The sequence below is a fragment of the Triticum aestivum genome, unplaced genomic scaffold, assembly GCF_018294505.1.
Source record: "Triticum aestivum cultivar Chinese Spring unplaced genomic scaffold, IWGSC CS RefSeq v2.1 scaffold54592, whole genome shotgun sequence".
Lineage (NCBI taxonomy): Eukaryota > Viridiplantae > Streptophyta > Magnoliopsida > Poales > Poaceae > Triticum > Triticum aestivum.
In genome coordinates this window covers 154,142-162,695 of record NW_025228115.1, presented here as the reverse complement: position 1 = coordinate 162,695, position 8,554 = coordinate 154,142, and the positions used below count along the sequence as shown (strand labels likewise).

The window sequence follows — 8,554 nt, the reverse complement described above, 5'->3', positions numbered from 1 at the left end:
TCCCAGGTCCACTGCAAAGATGATTGTCATTCTTACTACCATTACAACCGTTGCCTAATAATGGATAATGCCCTATATATACTACTTACTCCCCCCCCCTCAAACACGGAGACGAGTTTACCACGGTTTCCACCCCTCCCTCTATACCGCAGCAACACGTATTTTTTTACCCCTTTCACAACGCGCTCCTCGCGCCACAAAGCCGCCTCTGGACGCGTGACCAATGGGCAGCGAGCTAAAACATATCGCAAATGTCAAAAATAATATAACGGGGTTAATATATATCGCGCACATGCAATATGTTTGTCACAAGGCGCAAAAAATAATTAAAAAGGGAATGGAACACGAGGACTTCCCAGGAGGTCACCCATCATAGTAGTACTCTCGCCCAAGCACGCTTAACTTTAGAGTTCTGATGGGATACGGTGCTTTAGTGCTGGTATGATCGCATCCGACATGTTACCCCCGCCTTCGTCCCTTATGCTTGCCACTCCCAGGTCCACTTCAAAGATGATTGTCATTCTTACTACCATTACAACCGTTGCCTAATAATGGATAATGCTCTATATATACTACTTACTCCCCCCCCTCAAACACGGAGACGAGTTCACCACGGTTTCCACCCCTCCCTCTATACCGCAGCAACACGTACTTTTTACCCCTTTCAGAACGCGCTCCTCGCGCCACAAAGCCGCCTCTGGACGCGTGACCAATGGGCAGCGAGCTAAAACATATCGCAAATGTCAAAAATAATATAACGGGGTTAATATATATCGCGCACATGCAATATGTTTGTCACGAGGCGCAAAAAATAATTAAAAAGGGAATGGAACACGAGGACTTCCCAGGAGGTCACCCATCCTAGTACTACTATCGCCCAAGCACGCTTAACTTCAGAGTTCTGATGGGATCCGGTGCTTTACTGCTGGTATGATCGCATCCGACATGTTACCCCCGCCTTCGTCCCTTATGCTTGCCACTCCCAGGTCCACTGCAAAGATGATTGTCATTCTTACTACCATTACTACCGTTGCCTAATAATGGATAATGCCCTATATATACTACTTACTCCCCCCTCAAACACGGAGACGAGTTTACCACGGTTTCCACCCCTCCCTCTATACCGCAGCAACACGTATTTTTTTACCCCTTTCAGAACGCGCTCCTCGCGCCACAAAGCCGCCTCTAGACGCGTGACCAATGAGCAGCGAGCTAAAACATATCGCAAATGTCAAAAATAATATAACGGGGTTAATATATATCGCGCACATGTGATATGTTTGTCATGAGGCGCAAAAAATAATTAAAAAGGGAATGCAACACGAGGACTTCCCAGGAGGTCACCCATCCTAGTACTACCCTCGCCCAAGCACGCTTAACTTCGGAGTTCTGATGGGATCCGGTGCTTTAGTGCTGGTATGATCGCATCCAACATGTTACCCCCGCCTTCGTCCCTTATGCTTGCCACTCCCAGGTCCACTGCAAAGATGATTGTCATTCTTACTACCATTACAACCGTTGCCTAATAATGGATAATGCCCTATATATACTACTTACTCCCCCCCTCAAACACGGAGACGAGTTTACCACGGTTTCCACCCCTCCCTCTATACCGCAGCAACACGTATTTTTTACCCCTTTCAGAACGCGCTCCTCGCGCCACAAAGCCGCCTCTAGACGCGTGACCAATGAGCAGCGAGCTAAAACATATCGCAAATGTCAAAAATAATATAACGGGGTTAATATATATCGCGCACATGTGATATGTTTGTCATGAGGCGCAAAAAATAATTAAAAAGGGAATGCAACACGAGGACTTCCCAGGAGGTCACCCATCCTAGTACTACTCTCGCCCAAGCACGCTTAACTTCGGAGTTCTGATGGGATCCGGTGCTTTAGTGCTGGTATGATCGCATCCAACATGTTACCCCCGCCTTCGTCCCTTATGCTTGCCACTCCCAGGTCCACTACAAAGATGATTGTCATTCTTACTACCATTACAACCGTTGCCTAATAATGGATAATGCCCTATATATACTAGTTACTCCCCCCTCAAACACGGAGACGAGTTTACCACGGTTTCCACCCCTCCCTCTATACCGCAGCAACACGTATTTTTTACCCCTTTCAGAACGCGCTCCTCGCGCCACAGAGCCGCCTCTAGACGCGTGACCAATGAGCAGCGAGCTAAAACATATCGCAAATGTCAAAAATAATATAACGGGGTTAATATATATCGCGCACATGTGATATGTTTGTCATGAGGCGCAAAAAATAATTAAAAAGGGAATGCAACACGAGGACTTCCCAGGAGGTCACCCATGCAAGTACTACTCTCGCCCAAGCACGCTTAACTTCGAAGTTCTGATGGGATCCGATGCTTTAGTGCTGGTATGATCGCATCCAACATGTTACCCCCGCCTTCGTCCCTTATGCTTGCCACTCCCAGGTCCACTGCAAAGATGATTGTCATTCTTACTACCATTACAACCGTTGCCTAATAATGGATAATGCCCTATATATACTACTTACTCCCCCCCCCCCTCAAACACGGAGACGAGTTTACCACGGTTTCCACCCCTCCCTCTATACCACAGCAACACGTATTTTTTTACCCCTTTCAGAACGCGCTCCTCGCGCCAGAAAGCCGCCTCTAGACGCGTGACCAATGAGCAGCGAGCTAAAACATATCGCAAAAGTCAAAAATAATATAACGGGGTTAATATATATCGCGCACATGTGATATGTTTGTCAAGCGGCGCAAAAAATAATTAAAAAGGGAATGCAACACGAGGACTTCCCAGGAGGTCACCGATCCTAGTACTACTCTCGCCCAAGCACGCTTAACTTCGGAGTTCTGATGGGATCCGGTGCTTTAGTGCTGGTATGATCGCATCCAACATGTTACCCCCGCCTTCGTCCCTTATGCTTGCCACTCCCAGGTCCACTACAAAGATGATTGTCATTCTTACTACCATTACAACCGTTGCCTAATAATGGATAATGCCCTATATATACTACTTACTCCCCCCCCCCTCAAACACGGAGACGAGTTTACCACGGTTTCCACCCCTCCCTCTATACCGCAGCAACACGTATTTTTTTACCCCTTTCAGAACGCGCTCCTCGCGCCACAAAGCCGCCTCTAGACGCGTGACCAATGAGCAGCGAGCTAAAACATATCGCAAATGTCAAAAATAATATAACAGGGTTAATATATATCGCGCACATGTGATATGTTTATCATGAGGCGCAAAAAATAATTAAAAAGGGAATGCAACACGAGGACTTCCCAGGAGGTCACCCATCCTAGTACTACCCTCGCCCAAGCACGCTTAACTTCGGAGTTCTGATGGGATCCGGTGCTTTAGTGCTGGTATGATCACATCCAACATGTTACCCCCGCCTTCGTCCTTTATGCTTGCCACTCCCAGGTCCACTTCAAAGATGATTGTCATTCTTACTACCATTACAACCGTTGCCTAATAATGGATAATGCCCTATATATACTACTTACTCCCCCCCTCAAACACGGAGACGAGTTTACCACGGTTTCCACCCCTCCCTCTATACCGCAGCAACACATATTTTTTTACCCCTTTCAGAACGCGCTCCTCGCGCCACAGAGCCGCCTCTAGACGCGTGACCAATGAGCAGCGAGCTAAAACATATCGCAAATGTCAAAAATAATATAACGGGGTTAATATATATCGCGCACATGTGATATGTTTGTCATGAGGCGCAAAAAATAATTAAAAAGGGAATGCAACACGAGGACTTCCCAGGAGGTCACCCATGCAAGTACTACTCTCGCCCAAGCACGCTTAACTTCGAAGTTCTGATGGGATCCGATGCTTTAGTGCTGGTATGATCGCATCCAACATGTTACCCCCGCCTTCGTCCCTTATGCTTGCCACTCCCAGGTCCACTGCAAAGATGATTGTCATTCTTACTACCATTACAACCGTTGCCTAATAATGGATAATGCCCTATATATACTACTTACTCCCCCCCCTCAAACACGGAGACGAGTTTACCACGGTTTCCACCCCTCCCTCTATACCACAGCAACACGTATTTTTTTACCCGTTTCAGAACGCGCTCCTCGCGCCAGAAAGCCGCCTCTAGACGCGTGAGCAATGAGCAGCGAGCTAAAACATATCGCAAAATTCAAAAATAATATAACGGGGTTAATATATATCGCGCACATGTGATATGTTTGTCAAGCGGCGCAAAAAATAATTAAAAAGGGAATGCAACACGAGGACTTCCCAGGAGGTCACCGATCCTAGTACTACTCTCGCCCAAGCACGCTTAACTTCGGAGTTCTGATGGGATCCGGTGCTTTAGTGCTGGTATGATCGCATCCAACATGTTACCCCCGCCTTCGTCCCTTATGCTTGCCACTCCCAGGTCCACTACAAAGATGATTGTCATTCTTACTACCATTACAACCGTTGCCTAATAATGGATAATGCCCTATATATACTAGTTACTCCCCCCTCAAACACGGAGACGAGTTTACCACGGTTTCCACCCCTCCCTCTATACCGCAGCAACACGTATTTTTTACCCCTTTCAGAACGCGCTCCTCGCGCCACAGAGCCGCCTCTAGACGCGTGACCAATGAGCAGCGAGCTAAAACATATCGCAAATGTCAAAAATAATATAACGGGGTTAATATATATCGCGCACATGTGATATGTTTGTCATGAGGCGCAAAAAATAATTAAAAAGGGAATGCAACACGAGGACTTCCCAGGAGGTCACCCATGCAAGTACTACTCTCGCCCAAGCACGCTTAACTTCGAAGTTCTGATGGGATCCGATGCTTTAGTGCTGGTATGATCGCATCCAACATGTTACCCCCGCCTTCGTCCCTTATGCTTGCCACTCCCAGGTCCACTGCAAAGATGATTGTCATTCTTACTACCATTACAACCGTTGCCTAATAATGGATAATGCCCTATATATACTACTTACTCCCCCCCCTCAAACACGGAGACGAGTTTACCACGGTTTCCACCCCTCCCTCTATACCACAGCAACACGTATTTTTTACCCCTTTCAGAACGCGCTCCTCGCGCCAGAAAGCCGCCTCTAGACGCGTGACCAATGAGCAGCGAGCTAAAACATATCGCAAAAGTCAAAAATAATATAACGGGGTTAATATATATCGCGCACATGTGATATGTTTGTCAAGCGGCGCAAAAAATAATTAAAAAGGGAATGCAACACGAGGACTTCCCAGGAGGTCACCGATCCTAGTACTACTCTCGCCCAAGCACGCTTAACTTCGGAGTTCTGATGGGATCCGGTGCTTTAGTGCTGGTATGATCGCATCCAACATGTTACCCCCGCCTTCGTCCCTTATGCTTGCCACTCCCAGGTCCACTACAAAGATGATTGTCATTCTTACTACCATTACAACCGTTGCCTAATAATGGATAATGCCCTATATATACTACTTACTCCCCCCCTCAAACACGGAGACGAGTTTACCACGGTTTCCACCCCTCCCTCTATACCGCAGCAACACGTATTTTTTTACCCCTTTCAGAACGCGCTCCTCGCGCCACAAAGCCGCCTCTAGACGCGTGACCAATGAGCAGCGAGCTAAAACATATCGCAAATGTCAAAAATAATATAACAGGGTTAATATATATCGCGCACATGTGATATGTTTGTCATGAGGCGCAAAAAATAATTAAAAAGGGAATGCAACACGAGGACTTCCCAGGAGGTCACCCATCCTAGTACTACCCTCGCCCAAGCACGCTTAACTTCGGAGTTCTGATGGGATCCGGTGCTTTAGTGCTGGTATGATCACATCAAACATGTTACCCCCGCCTTCGTCCCTTATGCTTGCCACTCCCAGGTCCACTTCAAAGATGATTGTCATTCTTACTACCATTACAACCGTTGCCTAATAATGGATAATGCCCTATATATACTACTTACTCCCCCCCTCAAACACGGAGACGAGTTTACCACGGTTTCCACCCCTCCCTCTATACCGCAGCAACACGTATTTTTTTACCCCTTTCAGAACGCGCTCCTCGCGCCACAAAGACGCCTCTAGACGCGTGACCAATGAGCTAAAACATATCGCAAAAGTCAAAAATAATATAACGGGGTTAATATATATCGCGCACATGTGATTTGTTTCTCATGCGGCGCAAAAAATAATTAAAAAGGGAATGCAACACGAGGACTTCCCAGGAGGTCACCCATCCTAGTACTACCCTCGCCCAAGCACGCTTAACTTTGGAGTTCTGATGGGATCCGGTGCTTTAGTGCTGGTATGATCACATCCAACATGTTACCCCCGCCTTCGTCCCTTATGCTTGCCACTCCCAGGTCCACTGCAAAGATGATTGTCATTCTTACTACCATTACAACCGTTGCCTAATAATGGATAATGCCCTAATAACGGAGACGAGTTTACCACGGTTTCCACCCCTCCCTCTATACCGCAGTAACACGTATTTTTTTACCCCTTTCAGAACGCGCTCCTCGCGCCACAAAGCCGCCTCTAGACGCGTGACCAATGAGCAGCGAGCTAAAACATATCGCAAATGTCAAAAATAATATAACGGGGTTAATATATATCGCGCACATGTGATATGTTTGTCATGAGGCGCAAAAAATAATTAAAAAGGGAATGCAACACGAGGACTTCCCAGGAGGTCACCCATCCTAGTACTACTCTCGCCCAAGCACGCTTAACTTCGGAGTTCTGATGGGATCCGGTGCTTTAGTGCTGGTATGATCGCATCCAACATGTTACCCCCGCCTTCGTCCCTTATGCTTGCCACTCCCAGGTCCACTGCAAAGATGATTGTCATTCTTACTACCATTACAACCGTTGCCTAATAATGGATAATGCCCTATATATACTACTTACTCCCCCCCTCAAACACGGAGACGAGTTTACCACGGTTTCCACCCCTCCCTCTATACCGCAGCAACACGTATTTTTTTACCCCTTTCAGAACGGGCTCCTCGCGCCACAAAGCCGCCTCTAGACGCGTGACCAATGAGCAGCGAGCTAAAACATATCGCAAATGTCAAAAATAATATAACGGGGTTAATATATATCGCGCACATGTGATATGTTTGTCATGAGGCACAAAAAATAATTAAAAAGGGAATGCAACACGAGGACTACCCAGGAGGTCACCCATCCTAGTACTACTCTTGCCCAAGCACGCTTAACTTTGAAGTTCTGATGGGATCCGGTGCTTTAGTGCTCGTATGATCGCATCCAACATGTTACCCCCGCCTTCGTCCCTTATGCTTGCCACTCCCAGGTCCACTACAAAGATGATTGTCATTCTTACTACCATTACAACCGTTGCCTAATAATGGATAATGCCCTATATATACTACTTACGACCCCCTCAAACACGGAGACGGGTTTACCACGGTTTCCACCCCTCCCTCTATACCGCAGCAACACGTATTTTTTTACCCCTTTCAGAACGCGCTCCTCTCGCCACAAAGCCGCCTCTAGACGCGTGACCAATGAGCAGCGAGCTAAAACATATCGCAAATGTCAAAAATAATATAACGGGGTTAATATATATCGCGCACATGTGATATGTTTGTCATGAGGCGCAAAAAATAATTAAAAAGGGAATGCAACACGAGGACTTCCCAGGAGGTCACCCATCCAAGTACTACTCTCGCCCAAGCACGCTTAACTTCGAAGTTCTGATGGGATCCGATGCTTTAGTGCTGGTATGATCGCATCCAACATGTTACCCCCGCCTTCGTCCCTTATGCTTGCCACTCCCAGGTCCACTGCAAAGATGATTGTCATTCTTACTACCATTACAACCGTTGCCTAATAATGGATAATGCCCTATATATACTACTTACTCCCCCCCCTCAAACACGGAGACGAGGTTACCACGGTTTCCACCCCTCCCTCAATACCGCAGCAACACGTATTTTTTTACCCCTTTCAGAACGCGCTCCTCGCGCCAGAAAGCCGCCTCTAGACGCGTGACCAATGAGCAGCGAGCTAAAACATATCGCAAATGTCAAAAATAATATAACGGGGTTAATATATATCGCGCACATTTGATATGTTTGTCATGAGGCGCAAAAAATAATTAAAAAGGGAATGCAACACGAGGACTTCCCAGGAGGTCACCCATCCTAGTACTACTCTCGCCCAAGCACGCTTAACTTCGGAGTTCTGATGGGATCCGGTGCTTTAGTGCTGGTATGATCGCATCCAACATGTTACCCCCGCCTTCGTCCCTTATGCTTGCCACTCCCAGGTCCACTACAAAGATGATTGTCATTCTTACTACCATTACAACCGTTGCCTAATAATGGATAATGCCCTATATATACTACTTACTCCCCCCCCCTCAAACACGGAGACGAGTTTACCACGGTTTCCACCCCCCTCTATACCGCAGCAACACGTATTTTTTTACCCCTTTCAGAACGCGCTCCTCGCGCTACAAAGCCGCCTCTAGACGCGTGACCAATGAGCAGCGAGCTAAAACATATCGCAAATGTCAAAAAGAATATAACG

At 47.0% G+C, this 8,554-nt stretch overlaps 17 non-coding genes across 17 annotated transcripts; all 17 read right to left on the bottom strand.

The window, feature by feature from the left end:
- Positions 1–334: 334 nt before the first annotated feature.
- On the bottom strand, positions 335–453 carry LOC123173394 (5S ribosomal RNA). Its single transcript, XR_006486171.1, has one exon. It is a non-coding gene; the product is annotated as a 5S ribosomal RNA (ribosomal RNA).
- Positions 454–823: 370 nt separating this feature from the next.
- LOC123173359 (5S ribosomal RNA) lies at positions 824–942 on the bottom strand. Its single transcript, XR_006486138.1, has one exon. It is a non-coding gene; the product is annotated as a 5S ribosomal RNA (ribosomal RNA).
- Positions 943–1,311: 369 nt separating this feature from the next.
- LOC123173027 (5S ribosomal RNA) lies at positions 1,312–1,430 on the bottom strand. Its single transcript, XR_006485824.1, has one exon. It is a non-coding gene; the product is annotated as a 5S ribosomal RNA (ribosomal RNA).
- A 369-nt stretch (positions 1,431–1,799) lies between these two features.
- On the bottom strand, positions 1,800–1,918 carry LOC123173044 (5S ribosomal RNA). The gene has a single exon (XR_006485841.1). It is a non-coding gene; the product is annotated as a 5S ribosomal RNA (ribosomal RNA).
- Positions 1,919–2,286: 368 nt separating this feature from the next.
- Positions 2,287–2,405, bottom strand: LOC123173193 (5S ribosomal RNA). Its single transcript, XR_006485981.1, has one exon. It is a non-coding gene; the product is annotated as a 5S ribosomal RNA (ribosomal RNA).
- A 374-nt stretch (positions 2,406–2,779) lies between these two features.
- LOC123173110 (5S ribosomal RNA) lies at positions 2,780–2,898 on the bottom strand. The gene has a single exon (XR_006485903.1). It is a non-coding gene; the product is annotated as a 5S ribosomal RNA (ribosomal RNA).
- A 373-nt stretch (positions 2,899–3,271) lies between these two features.
- LOC123173091 (5S ribosomal RNA) lies at positions 3,272–3,390 on the bottom strand. The gene has a single exon (XR_006485886.1). It is a non-coding gene; the product is annotated as a 5S ribosomal RNA (ribosomal RNA).
- A 370-nt stretch (positions 3,391–3,760) lies between these two features.
- Positions 3,761–3,879, bottom strand: LOC123173192 (5S ribosomal RNA). The gene has a single exon (XR_006485980.1). It is a non-coding gene; the product is annotated as a 5S ribosomal RNA (ribosomal RNA).
- A 371-nt stretch (positions 3,880–4,250) lies between these two features.
- LOC123173109 (5S ribosomal RNA) lies at positions 4,251–4,369 on the bottom strand. The gene has a single exon (XR_006485902.1). It is a non-coding gene; the product is annotated as a 5S ribosomal RNA (ribosomal RNA).
- A 368-nt stretch (positions 4,370–4,737) lies between these two features.
- On the bottom strand, positions 4,738–4,856 carry LOC123173191 (5S ribosomal RNA). The gene has a single exon (XR_006485979.1). It is a non-coding gene; the product is annotated as a 5S ribosomal RNA (ribosomal RNA).
- Positions 4,857–5,226: 370 nt separating this feature from the next.
- LOC123173107 (5S ribosomal RNA) lies at positions 5,227–5,345 on the bottom strand. Its single transcript, XR_006485901.1, has one exon. It is a non-coding gene; the product is annotated as a 5S ribosomal RNA (ribosomal RNA).
- Positions 5,346–5,715: 370 nt separating this feature from the next.
- LOC123173422 (5S ribosomal RNA) lies at positions 5,716–5,834 on the bottom strand. Its single transcript, XR_006486194.1, has one exon. It is a non-coding gene; the product is annotated as a 5S ribosomal RNA (ribosomal RNA).
- A 363-nt stretch (positions 5,835–6,197) lies between these two features.
- Positions 6,198–6,316, bottom strand: LOC123173029 (5S ribosomal RNA). The gene has a single exon (XR_006485826.1). It is a non-coding gene; the product is annotated as a 5S ribosomal RNA (ribosomal RNA).
- A 345-nt stretch (positions 6,317–6,661) lies between these two features.
- On the bottom strand, positions 6,662–6,780 carry LOC123173033 (5S ribosomal RNA). The gene has a single exon (XR_006485830.1). It is a non-coding gene; the product is annotated as a 5S ribosomal RNA (ribosomal RNA).
- Positions 6,781–7,150: 370 nt separating this feature from the next.
- LOC123173366 (5S ribosomal RNA) lies at positions 7,151–7,269 on the bottom strand. The gene has a single exon (XR_006486144.1). It is a non-coding gene; the product is annotated as a 5S ribosomal RNA (ribosomal RNA).
- A 369-nt stretch (positions 7,270–7,638) lies between these two features.
- LOC123173125 (5S ribosomal RNA) lies at positions 7,639–7,757 on the bottom strand. Its single transcript, XR_006485917.1, has one exon. It is a non-coding gene; the product is annotated as a 5S ribosomal RNA (ribosomal RNA).
- Positions 7,758–8,128: 371 nt separating this feature from the next.
- Positions 8,129–8,247, bottom strand: LOC123173421 (5S ribosomal RNA). Its single transcript, XR_006486193.1, has one exon. It is a non-coding gene; the product is annotated as a 5S ribosomal RNA (ribosomal RNA).
- Between the last annotated feature and the right edge of the window lie 307 nt (positions 8,248–8,554).